At 43.9% G+C, this 13,168-nt stretch overlaps 1 protein-coding gene across 1 annotated transcript in view; it reads right to left on the bottom strand.

The window, feature by feature from the left end:
* The window catches only part of PPIL4 (peptidylprolyl isomerase like 4), a 160,581-nt gene that overhangs the window by 97,058 nt on the left and 50,355 nt on the right, over positions 1 to 13,168 (bottom strand). The gene's annotated exons all lie outside the window — the stretch shown is intronic.

Genomic DNA, 13,168 nt, shown 5'->3' on the forward strand with positions numbered 1-13,168 from the left:
GGAATCCGCAAAGGATCGTTGGGAGACCTCAGACACGCTGCCCTCATCTACATCGGAGGAGACAAAAGTCCTCCAAGGCCTGGAAATCAACCCGAGGGCGTTTACCTCTGGGAACCTCAACCTCTTTATCAGAAGAGGGAGCAGGGGCAGCGTTTTGCATGAGGAAAGCCTGATGCAGCAGCAAAACAAACTCGGGGGAGAAACCCCCCAGACTGTGCACTTCCGCAGCCTGGGCAACAGCCCTAGACGCACTCTCAACCGGCGCTCGCAATAGCGGGGGAGAGACATGCTGCGCATCCAAAATGGCGTCCGGCGCGAAACTCCGTGAAGGAGCCGCGCGGGAAGAACGGCGCTTAACTTTAGCCGCTTTTGTGCCGTCGCCCAAATTAAGGGCGTTCATGGCATTAATGTCTCCAACCTCAAGGGCGGCCCCGAAGAAGCCGTCCGAGCCGCGTGGCCGGCCAAGATGGCGGAGGCGAGGAGCGGGGGATGGGCGTTTATGGCGGGAAAAAACCGCCACGCCGGAGGAACGACCGGGACATTCATCGGTCACTAAACTATCACCCATCAAGGGCGAATCAGGTTGTAAAACCCCCGCATCCCCTCTAGAAGCGCTCCAGCGATCCGGGGAGCGACCCTTGCGCCCTCGCCCTCCGACGCCATTGCCACGAGGAGAAGAATCGGGGAACCCCCTGCCCGCTATAAAAAGGTAAAATTACCTGCTTGCCGCTCCGAGCTGTAACGAATTGGTGTCCCAGTGAGTAGCTGCAATGAACGTTTAAAGAAACGTCGAATTAAACGCCTTTAAAGACGTTTAAAAATATATTTTTTTTTTTTTTTTTTTAAACGGAGCCAGCGGGAGGGGGGAGAAAAGGAGGGACCTGGCACCACCAGGTTTGCACTTGCTCAAAAGAGCCCTCAACCCCAGGCCTCAACAAAACCTAAGGATTAGGCTTGGAGGCCTAGCCAGAGCTGCTGCTGTGTGTGACCACCACCTGCTGAGATAGAGAACATACTGAGGAGTTTCCGGCAGCACATGACCACATATAGGGAGGCAAAAGTTTGCTCTCTATCTCCACCTGCTGGTAGATGGACACAACCCACCAGTCTATGGATTGATCAGCTTGATGATATGGAAACTTATGGTTTTGTTTACATGGAATGTATGCAACAAAACTCACAACACATACTGAAAAATAATTTAATCTATAAATAGCAACACGTTCAGCAGGCACAGCTCATCAATCCTTGTCGCAGGAAGGATTAATACTCAGAAGGAAGCATACGTACAGGTCTGCTCCTAGGAGGGTTTGAGCCTGGTACTGGAACTCACTGCAGATAAGTGGGGAAAGCATACAGAACATGTCCCATAGAATTCTTTCTAATCCTTCTGCACATGTGTATGTGTCTTTGACCAGAAGGAAAAAGGAGAGGCAGCAGGGAAAACATGCAAAGCATGGCTTATGTAATTATTTCCAATGTGTGTGTGTTGTCTCTCTATGTGTCTCTGACATGGAAGAGAGAAAGGTGAGGCAGTCTTAGTGGAGCAATAACCAAAACAATGTCATTGGTTTGGAAAAAACAATAAAATAGAACCAAAGTGTGATAATATATCAAACCATTAGAAGTCATTGTCAGCAGATTTCAAAGTATGGATTTTACAGTTTAACAGGGTGCTACTGTGCAATGGCAACAGGCATTACTTGGCAGTACACAGAGCAGCCATCAAGAATGCAGTGCAATAGGCCATGTACCTACGGAAGATGGAGAGTACCCCCAATCCAGCAGTCGAATCAGGTCCGCATACCACAAGGGCTACAAGAATTATTCGACCCTGGTGCAACATGAACCTTGTCAACACATGGCCTACCATGGGCCAAGGAGGGATGACATACATTAGATGTGTCTCCAGCCAGGGCTGCAGTAGGGCATCATTCCCCATCAAGCCTGGTTCTTTCCAACAGCTGAAGAACTTGGGCAATTTGGCAATCCAGTCAGTAAGGTTTACAGTAGAATTTACAACAAAGAACTAAATACACATCTGCATGATTAAGAGCCAACATATGAGAAATAGGGGTATGGCAGTACGGTGGCACTGCAGGAGTATGGGGAGGGTTCATAGTCCAGAAAGCATGTAGAAACCATTGATGGAATTATTTCAAATCCCTGTGAAACTGGGTGAGAAGAGAGGAAACTGTATGAAAGAACCCCATTTCTTAATTAATATGTTTCACTGTACCAAAGTTTCTATGCTGTAGAATCTGGAACTGCTTTGGCCACAGACATGTACTGAGACATTTTTCTGGAATCCTCAGTCCAGTCAGACCTATTTTCAAACTCACTGTGTCTTTCTCACTGTTTTTTCCCCCCCATTCCAAATTCAATCCCATTCTGTTAAATTTTCGGAGTTATATTGCACCTACACAGACGTTCTCAACACCTTACATATAAATTGTTTTCTAACACCAACTGTGTTGGAAAGAATAACGAAGACTGACATGAGAAGACAAAAACAGAAGAGTTCCCTTGCAAGCCACCCCCAACAGAAACTCTCAGATCATAAAGCTCAGCATTCATAAGACATGGAAAGAAAGAAAATGATCTGAAATTATCTTAAGAGCATATCGTTACCCGTACTAGGTGCACTGGTGACAAGGTAAGAAACCTTTTTGATCACAGTTATTTAGCGTATAGGAAGGACGTAAAGCTCTATTTTAGTGGTTCCCAAACCTGGTCCTGGAGGCATCCCAGCCTCCACTGCATGCAACTCTCTCATGAATATTCATTGGGGATATACTGAAACCCTGATTGGGTGATCTATTTGTTAAGCTAGACTCTTTACAGTCTGGGATGGAGATGAGTTTAAGCGACGTTTTATCCATTTTAAATTTAATATCTAAAAATATTATAAGTGTAAAAATGTATTTTACAAAGATTAGAAGCACTACAACTACGGAATAGAAATGTTAAATAAATGGTCTTATAGCCCTGTCCTGATAGATGAGCATTAACTACTTTTTTTCACTTGGCATAATGAATCCCCACTAACTTTTAAGATGAAGACTAAACTCAAAACCTTTTGGACAGGATGCTTAAATTCAATCATGCAGATCTACTCTGCAGGATGATTTATTTGTTATCAATTAATAAAGTAGCAGGTTCTAAGTAGCAAATTAACTTCTACTAAGGAAGATAGGGGTTAACTGGCTGTTGCATGCACTGATCCTAAATTAATATTTCCCACATGTACATGCAAATACACAAAGTACATGTGCAGACTTGAGCATGCTTCCTTTACACAGACTGTATGAAGGTGTTCCTGAGGGCACCATTTGACTGTCAATGCAAAGTATGTGAGTATTTTATAAAATACATGAGTACCCACACAACACGTCTGGTTTGGAGCAGGTGTAACTTTGTGCAGTAGCACTTGTGTGTTACTAGGGATTATTCTAGAAGCATATGTCATAAAGGCACACAAATGTATATGTTGATTCTATAAAACTGTTTTAACATATATTTTTAGTTAATAAGCACCTCCACTGTTCCTACCTTTATCTTCCTTTTATTGTATAAGAAAAGGCTGGTTTCAATTAAACAAGTGTATCAAGGCGAGAACTTGTGATTCTCATTGCATCTGGGGATAAAAATGTAATTCTCGTTACATTTAGGGTTTGTTTACAGGCACTGCTGTCAGATCAAAAAAAAATTTGATTGGTTTATGGCCAGCTGTGACAGAACGGTGCATTTTAAGCCAGTAAAATGTATTGGGTATTTCTTGAAGTGTATTTCTCTAGCTTGGCCAGCAGGTGGTGCATGTTTATGTTTAAAACTGTTACAGAGGAATGACCGTTCCTTCTTTTAGTTAGCACACAGATAAAGGAAATGCCTATAGTGATGTAACCAGCTTCAAAACAAACAAACAAACAAAATTGTTGACTGGGTTCCAATTGGCCCAGGAGCTCTTTTCGTTTGTATTGTACTGCTTTTTTCCCCAGTTTCAGCCCAGGTGAAGAGAGAGAGAAAGCTCTTTACTGAAGCCCTGTAAAACAGTTATATTTGATAACTGGTGAGCAGCTATATGTCCTGATCTCCCCAGGTACTTTCTAGAAAGTAAACAAATGTTTAGTTAGTGTTATAACTGATCAGTTACCTGTTATTGTTTGCTGATTGCACTTTTTCTGTCCACTTTTCAATATTTTTATGAGACTAAACATAATTGTTTGTTCACCCTGTTTGTCTGGACTGTTGAAGAATCCTGTCGGTGGGAGGAGCATGCTAGTGTACAGCACAAGCAGCAGGTGGACCTGAGATGTGCTCGGGATAGACCCTCTAAGTGGCCGCGGGGTAACCCCAGGCAGATGTATAGGCGTTTCGTGACACCAGGGGGTTTCTGCTGCTGTGGACTGAATCATCAACTCCTATGATATTAAACCACGTTTCTGGTTTATAGATTATGCCTATAAAAACAACATCTATAGTAACAGCATATATTTCAAAATCTGGCACGCAACACCAAAGTTTCCAGGAAATCCACAATGAATATGCAGGACTGGGTTGAGAACCCCTGCATTATGCTAATACTGAATTTCCTCTTGGTTTTTCTAATGTTAACCAAACCTCAGGGGCACAGTGCAGTGTATACAACACCCTTAAGTCTTACAGTTGGAGAATTGTTTCAAAACACATTCCTTGCCAGATGATGGGTTGATGAATACTTTAGTGCTTATATTTACTACACATATAGTGCAGCTCCCATATTTAAAATGTCCCATTGGCAATCTTCTTGTATTTCTGCTATGTGCTGGTAAGGTGCACGGTACAAGCATATCGCATAGGTCACTTTCTCTCTTGTATGCAATCATTATGCTCTTATCAGAAAAAGGTTTTGAATTTTGAGGAAGTGATGTCACCCATCCTAATGGGAGTGTGAGCCGACAAAAGATTTTTTTTCCGCTCCCTTTTTGAATATGCCGGGGTGATTCTATTGGTGCAGCTCTGCTCTGTGTTCCAGACCTCTGATGTCGACACTTAGTGCTGGCCAGAGGAGGCGAAGTCATTGGTAAGTGCACTCCATTTGCCAGGGGCACACCACAAGGCAAAGATGGTGGTGACGCTCTGTCATGTCTCACGGCCATGCATGATTCTGGCCTTTCCTTTTTACACACAGAGATGCAGGCTTGGTTTCAAGAGCTAAAATCAGATTGTATTGTATTTATTTACTTCTATTCCGCCTTTAAAGTAAATTGCAAAGCAGATTATAATAATAAACTTCTGCATTTAGGAGTTTACATGACATCATGAAAAATTATCAATTTTGATAGAAAACAAAAACTTTTTAAAAGATTTTCTAAATAAAAGTATGAACCAGTTTGTCATAAATCAATATGTACGGTGAGATCTGAGCTGCAGGACACCCTGGATGAACTTTAAAAAGATATCCGACATAGGGCGCCTCGTGGAGGCAACCAAGGTGTAAATGGAAGCACACGGGGAAGACCTAGATCGCCTCCAGACGCGGCTGACCCACTTTGAGCATCAGCATGAAGCTAAAGTCCTCAAGATAGAGGATTAAACAGATCCAGGAGGTGTAATCTCTGCCTCCAGGGAGTCCCTCAGATGGTTGTGGATGTTCGTATGATGGAGGCTGTGGGCCTCATACTGGCAAAGGCTCTGCAAAAGGCGGATCATACTGCTAACCCGCCACCTCTGCCTTTGGATAGAGCAGAGGTGGCGGGATCTCGACTGGGCAATCGGCCCAGGGACATTATTGTATATTTCCATAAATATAGTGATCGACCGAAAGTACTGCGAGCAGTTCGCTGAAAGGGTGGTGTTCTCAGCTGGAAGAACTGCGAGGTGGAAGTGTCCTGATGTGGTTCCTGCTACCCTGGCTTGCCTGCGTGAGTATAGAGAATTGATCTAACTGCTTTGTCACCATCAGGCCGGTTACCGGTGGCTGTTCCTCATTGGATTATCTTTTACGGTGGAAGGAAAGACCTATACAAAAACCACCTCAGTCTCTGTGGTTAAGGACAATCTGGTGGCTGTGGGTCTGCTGACACGTGATGAGCATCTTGCACTGACATCCTCTTCCCCACCTCAGATGTCCCCTCGCAGGGCGAGGTGGCAGCAAGTATCAAAATCTGGGAAAACCTCCTGACTGTGCATCTGCCTTTAGACAGAGTGCTAGCTCTGCTGCAGCTGTTCATATTTCTTATGTATTTTAAGAACATAAGAATAGCCATACTGGGCAAGACCAATAGTCTATCTGGCCCAGTACTCTGCTTCCAATAATGGTCAATCCAGGTCACAAGTACCTGGCAGAAACCCAATTAGTAGCAACATTCCATGCTACCAATCCTAGGGCAAGCAGTGGCTTCCCATGTCCACCTCAATAACAGATTATGGGCTTTTCCGCCATGAACTTGTCCAAACCTTTTTTAAACCCAGATACACTAACAGCTGTTACCACATCTTCCGGCAGCGAATTCCAGAGCTTAACTATTTTTTGAGTAAAAAAATATTTCCTCCTATTTGTTTTAAAAGTATTTCCATGTAATTTCATTGAGTGTCTCCTGGTCGTTGTACTTTTTGAAAGAATGAAAAATCGATTCACTTCTACCTGTTCTACACCACTCAGGATTTTATAGACCTCAATCATATCCCTGCGAGCTGTCTCTTTTCCAAGCTGAACAGCCCTAACCTCTTTAGCCTTTCCTCATATGGGAGAAGTTCCATTCCCTTTATCATTTTGGTCACTCTTCTGTGAACTTTTTCTCATTCCACTATATCTTTTTTGACATACAGCAACCAGAATTGAACGTAATACATTGTTTTAGGTAGGAGCGTGCTTTGGGATAGAGTACTGTTTACATGCTTTGTCTATCTTTTGTTGCTGGGTTAGCTCTGTATTTTTGGAATGCGCCCTTCCTCTGTATGTGGCCCTTCCTTTTAGAACTGGGCCTCTTCTTGGGTGGGGGGTGGGCTGGAGTTTTGGATTTAGTGTGTTTGTGTGTGGTGTATGGAAGCATTGGGACGGAGGATGAATGTGCTGTCCATGGGATTCTGAGTGTGGAGTTTTATTATGCTTTTCTTTTTTCTCTTGCTTCTTATGCCTCCCATACAGTTTTTGACTTATAATATCAAAGGTCTTAATTCCCTCAGAAACAGCAATTGTTCTTTAAGGAAGTGCATCATATTTATTTATTTTAGGTCATTTATATCCCGCCTTTTGCCACAGGTTTGCAGCCTCAAAGCGGCTTACAATGAACTATTAAAATAAATACAAATACATGGAGAAATCAGTTACAGAACATTAGTCAGGGGTGGGAAACAGGGTGAGAAGGGAAAAAGGGAAGGAAGATAGACTAAGATGGACAGCAGAAATCCTGGTGAACCACGAGGGATGATGACGGCCCAGGCAAAGCAGAGTGGCTCGAACAGGTCCGGCAAGGCGATCTTCAAACGAGGACTGCAGCAGGGACCAGATAGCACAGATGAGGCACAGAGGAAGCAGGAGTATGCGGCCAGGAGAGAAGCTACAATCACCAGAAGCAGGCAACACCTTCAACAAAGTCAACGGTGCAGAATCCAAGATGGTGGTTCGAACGGACCTCCTCCTCAGCTCCAACCGTCATGGCCCTCCAAGCCAGTACCTCCGCCGCTGCTCCACCATCAGGCCGGCAGGAGAGGAAGAGCCGGCGGTGTCAGCAGGGGAACAGCTCCAGCGTGATGACCAGAAGATCACTGGAGCCAGGGCAGCAAAGGCAGCGGACTCCCCGATGGAAAAGATGAATGTGGATGTGGGGTTTGTTTGTTTCCCTCTTGTGCTTCCTTGTTCTCTCATCCCCATTATCCTTTGGCGTTTCAGGCCACTAATAAGGAAGATTAAGAAAGCTAACAGGGTGGGGATTGTGATTCATAGAAGTTGAAAAGTGCGATACAGGACACTCTTTTGGACCCTGAGGGTCGATATATTTTTGTGAAAGCTGAGTTAAATGGTCAGCTTTATACTCTGCTTAACATTGATGCTCCTAACATGAATCAAGGGCATTTTTTTTGCGTTCTTGGAACCCAAAAGTCTGGATTTTCAGGAGGGTCTCTTGGTTATGGAGGGAGATGGGAACCTTAACTTAACTTGTAAACCTTTGTAGCACAATTCTACAGCTTGAATTCAGTAAGCTAAGTAAGACTGTGAGCAGTTGCGTAGCTTCATGGCTCGATTGGGTTTGGAGGATGTACAGCGTTTATACCATCTGGGGGAGTGTGATTACTCATTTTATTTGGCCCTACATAATTCCTGTATGTGTACTGATGTGTGGTTGTTAGATCGGGTTCTTGCTCTTTGGTTACTCAGGTTGTCGCAGCCCTCAATTGTGTGTGAGTTGGTGGCTTGTCAGTGTGAATTGCAAGAGTTAGATTTAAAGGATATTGCTTGCCTACTGCAAAAGACATGTCAGGAATTTTTTGGAGGAGGAGATAAGGCAGGGCGCTTATTGTTTAATAAATTTTGGAAGCAGCAAGCCCAGAATTTGATTGTGTGGGTTAAGGATGGGTATGGGTATAAGGCCACAAAGCCAAAATTAACCCCAAGAAGGTAGGTCCAATGATCCCAAATGCTGAGGCCGAGGCCTATTTGGTGGGGCTTTTCCTCCCTTAGCTGCCTGGGAGTGCCAATGCACAATTGTCTGCTTGGTGGGGTGGGGGGGGGGGGGGGGGGGGGGGGGCTCGATGACAATAATTTGGCTGCCCGGCTTCAGCGTTTTTTGCCTTATCTGATACATGGTGACCAATCGAGGTTTACTGCGGGCCGGCAAACCAGTGAAAATATTTGCCGGCTGTTGGATCTTATTTGGATGGCGCATTGGGAGTAAAAGTAGAGAAAGGCTTCTGACAAGGTGTCTTGACCTTTCATGATGACTACTTTGCACCGGGTCATTTTAAGGGGTGGTTGTTGCTTCATTATGACTCGCCAGTGGCCTGTCTGCGGGTGAATGGGGCCTATACAGACTTTTTTTCTGTTTATCAAGGCACTCACCAGGGATGTCCCCTGTCCTCTTTAATTTTTGCTTTGGTTATGGAACCTTTATAGCTCAGACAATTCACGAGAGCTCGAAGGTGCACCGGGTTCATGTGAGAGAGCAGGATCATAAAATTTTACTTTATGCAAACATCCTTTTTACTCTGGCAGACCCACTACATTCATTGCAGGCTGTCTTGCATCGTATGTTATATTAAGGGTGGTTGTCAGGCTTTACCCTTAATGTTTCTAAGGCAGAGCTCCTTACTGTTTCTGATCCTTTGCATCAGGTTCTTAAGGACCGGTTCCACTTTCAGTGGGCTCTCCAGAGTATTTGGTGAGGCCCCACCTGGAGTATTATGTTCAGTTTTGGAGGCCGTATCTTGCTAAGGATGTAAAAAGAATTGAAGCGGTGCAAAGAAAAGCTACGAGGATGGTATGGGATTTACGTTACAAGACGTATGAGGAGAGACTTGCTGACCTGGACATGTATACCCTGGAGGAAAGGAGAAACAGGGATGATATGATACAGACGTTCAAATATTTGAAAGGTATTAATCCGCAAACGAACCTTTTCCGGAGATGGGAAGGCGGTAGAACGAGAGGGCATGAAATGAGATTGAAGGGGGGCAGACTTAAGAAAAATGTCAGGAAGTATTTTTTCACAGAGAGGGTGGTGGATGCTTGGAATGCCCTCCCGCGGGAAGTGTGCGAGAGGAAAACGGTAACGGAATTCAAACATGCGTGGGATAAACATAAAGGAATCCTGTTCAGAAGGAAGGGATCCTCAGGAGCTTAGCCTTGAATGGGTGGCAGAGACGGTTGGGAGGCGGGGCTAGTGCTGGGCAGACTTATACGGTCTGTGCCAGGGCTGGTGGTTGGGAGGCGGGGATAGTGCTGGGTAGACTTATACGGTCTGTGCCCTGAAAAAGATAGGTACAAATCAAGGTAAGGTATACACAAAAAACTAGCACATATGAGTTTATCTTGTTGGGCAGACTGGATGGACCGTGCAGGTCTTTTTCTGACGTCATCTACTATGTTACTATGGTAAGGGAGTCCGCATTCCTGCAGATTTGGTTCAGTTATTTGCTTTAGATTATCCCCCCTTACTTAGCTGCGTATTAGCGGACTTGGATTGCTGATAGGGCTTGAGTGTCTCCTGGGTGGGTAGAATTAGTGCAGTTAAAATGAACATGCGGCCTTGTTTTTTGTAGTTGATTACCTGTCTCCCCTTATCCTTTCCTAAAGTTTTTTTGGTTAAACTTCAAAGAAAAGTGTTTGACTACATTTGGCGGTGCAAGCCCCCTAGAGAGCGCAGAAGTCGCATGTATGTTGCTAGGGAGTAGGGGATCATGGGGGTCGTATTTTTTGTTCTACTACCGAGAGGCCCAGCTTACCTCGCTTTTTGAATGGGTGGCTTTTCCCCATAAAGTGGGTGCAATTGGAACAGTGTTTAATGGGTGATATGCTCTTGTGTTATCTGCCTTGGATGCCTTTGGCTCAACTGTGCTCCTACATTTGATGTGTGTCCTATGGGATGTTTTCCACTCTTGCATTGTGGTGTGCTGTCTGCTCAGCCTTGTTCCCCCGCCAGCGTTACATTTATGATAATCCTATACAATATGCTCTGGGGTTTGCACCGCCAACATACACTACGGTGTTTAAATGTTGGGCTGGGAAGGCCATGTCTTGGTTCAGGGGTCTTTTATACCTTTCTCTGCTTTACAAGATGAGTATGGTCTGGAAGGGTCTGACTCTTTTTCTTATTGCTAAGTGAGAGCTTTTATGAGGAAGATAGCTCTTCCGGATTGGGCTCCGGGTGACCAGGCCTTCTGAAGGTTGTTCATATGGGGGTGGGGACGGGTTTGATTTCATGATTCTATAAAGCTTTATTGTACAGCCGCCCCCATAACTATATTTATGAACAATGTTAGGAAGTGCTTTGGGGTTCTTCTCTGGACCAAACACAGTGTCAAAATATCTACAGTCAGCTGCTGAAGGTCTCGATTGTTTCCAACTATGTGAAGCATGGATATAAAATGCTATATCAGTGGTATTATAACCCTACTCATCTTAAACTAATCGTTGGCTCTGGTACTGATCGGTGCTGGACAGATTATGCTGAGGAGGGCAAGTTTGTACATATCCGATGGTACTGCTCTAAAGTACAAGACTACTGGAAAATGGTCTCTTGCCTTCTCATAGATTTGCTGCCTAAGCTGTGTCCCCCTACTCTTCTGTCCAAGTTGGATTTTTTGTACTTAATGTAGAAACTGACTGCCATTAAAAGGGACTCTTTGGGCCGCTCTCACGCTATTTGGAGGCCGTACAGGAAATGGTGAGGTCTCCCCTGAATTGAATTTGACTTGTTTTGTGGGTCTGGCCTGGTCAACCTTGACTCTGTTTTTGTTTTGTTGCTGCGACTGGATGGGTGGGAGGGTTGATAGGGTTTGGCAATTCCTGTTTTGGTTCCTAGGATTGTTTGTATATGCTGTTGGCATTCGGCATGCGTAATTTGGTTTTTGCTGTTAGCTGAATAAACACTTCATATTAAAAAAAAAAAAATTCAAATTTTCTATAACAAAAAGAGAAAACAAATCCACCCGTAAAGAAAACAAGCAAAGAGAAAGGAACGGAAGGAGCCAAACACCACAAGTCAGGATGTCACAAAAAGGCTTAATTTATTCACAAAGTCTTCAATATCAAGTTCGTATATAAAATAATCCAAAAAATGAACAAAGTAGTGTACAGTAGGTACTTCTAAGTATAGATAACCCAGAGCTGCAGTGTTTCAGCACAAAATTGCCTTCTTCAGGGGTCCTAGTAAGACGTATTTGAGGCATATGTACTCTACACCAAAATTCTCTGGATGTATCACTTTACAGATGAGCCTCAATGGCGTCTCTCACACCAATGGCATGAAAATTGAAAAAGAGGAAGCATCTGGCAGGGAATTTGTTTTGAAACAATTCTCCAACTGTAAGTCTGAGAGTGTTGTATACACTGCACTAGTTTGGCTTACACTGAAAAAACCAAGAGATTCAGTATTAGGGTAATGGAACACAAAAGTGGTATGAAAAGACAAAAGTAGAGGGAAGCCGCTGGTGGAACATTCATTGGAAGCAGGCCGCAAGTTTGAGGAATACAGGTTTTGTGTACTCTCTGCACCAAGGAGATCTTGAAGAGGTGGATAACTGGACAATCTTTTACTTAAGCTGGAATAGAAGTTCATCTTTGAATTTGGCACACTGTCCTCTGGAGATCTATATACAGACACTGATTACTCAGTTTTCCTTTAATGCATGGTACTGAGTAGTGCCGTCCTCTAAAATAAAGACACCAGTTTTATCTTCTTGAATTCTATTTTTATCATTCATTTTTATATATTACATTTTACTTTCATTTTTATACACTGTTCTCTGCAATTTCTGTTCTGTTACATGTCTTTTAGAGCCTATAGTGAAGCAATGTATTTAAATTTGCATTATTTAATGGTTTTGAAAAGATGCCACAGTTGTCATGCATGATGACGTCAGTAACACCCACTGACGTCATTGCAATGAAGAAGCACTTTTGTTTTTATTTTTTCATTTTTAAAACATATTTGAAATATTTTTGGCAGCAATTTTGGTTTTAGTTTGTTGAGTCTCCTTTTTGCAGATTTTTGTTTGCGGGTTTTCTTTCCATTGGGCCACTTTTGAGTACCTGTTGTCACGGTCTCAGGCTCTAAGCAAACTGTCACAGACTCAGGAACAACATGAGCTCTTGGGCTGCTGTCGACGAACGGCAGCAGCAAGCAAAACCCTCCAACCAGGACTGGACTAAGCAAGCGGATATGGAGCACACTAAAAGTGCAAAAAGCACATAGGCAGAAACAGACGAAGTGTAGACAACACAAACCAGGACTGGACTGAACAATCAGGACTGGAGCAGACTAGAAGTGAAATGAGCACACAGGTAGAAACAGACCAGAAGTGCATAGAGCACACAGGCTGTACTAAGACACAAACCAGGACTGGACTAGGCAGGTAATACAGGGACAGAACTAAGTAAAGCCAGAAGAAAAAGCACTCAAACAGGCTGCATGGCCGACCTGGAAACGATGCACACAGTGTTCTCTCATGCGGGCCGCACAGCCGAATG

The sequence above is a fragment of the Microcaecilia unicolor genome, chromosome 3 (genome assembly GCF_901765095.1).
Source record: "Microcaecilia unicolor chromosome 3, aMicUni1.1, whole genome shotgun sequence".
In the NCBI taxonomy this organism is placed as follows: Eukaryota; Metazoa; Chordata; class Amphibia; order Gymnophiona; family Siphonopidae; genus Microcaecilia; species Microcaecilia unicolor.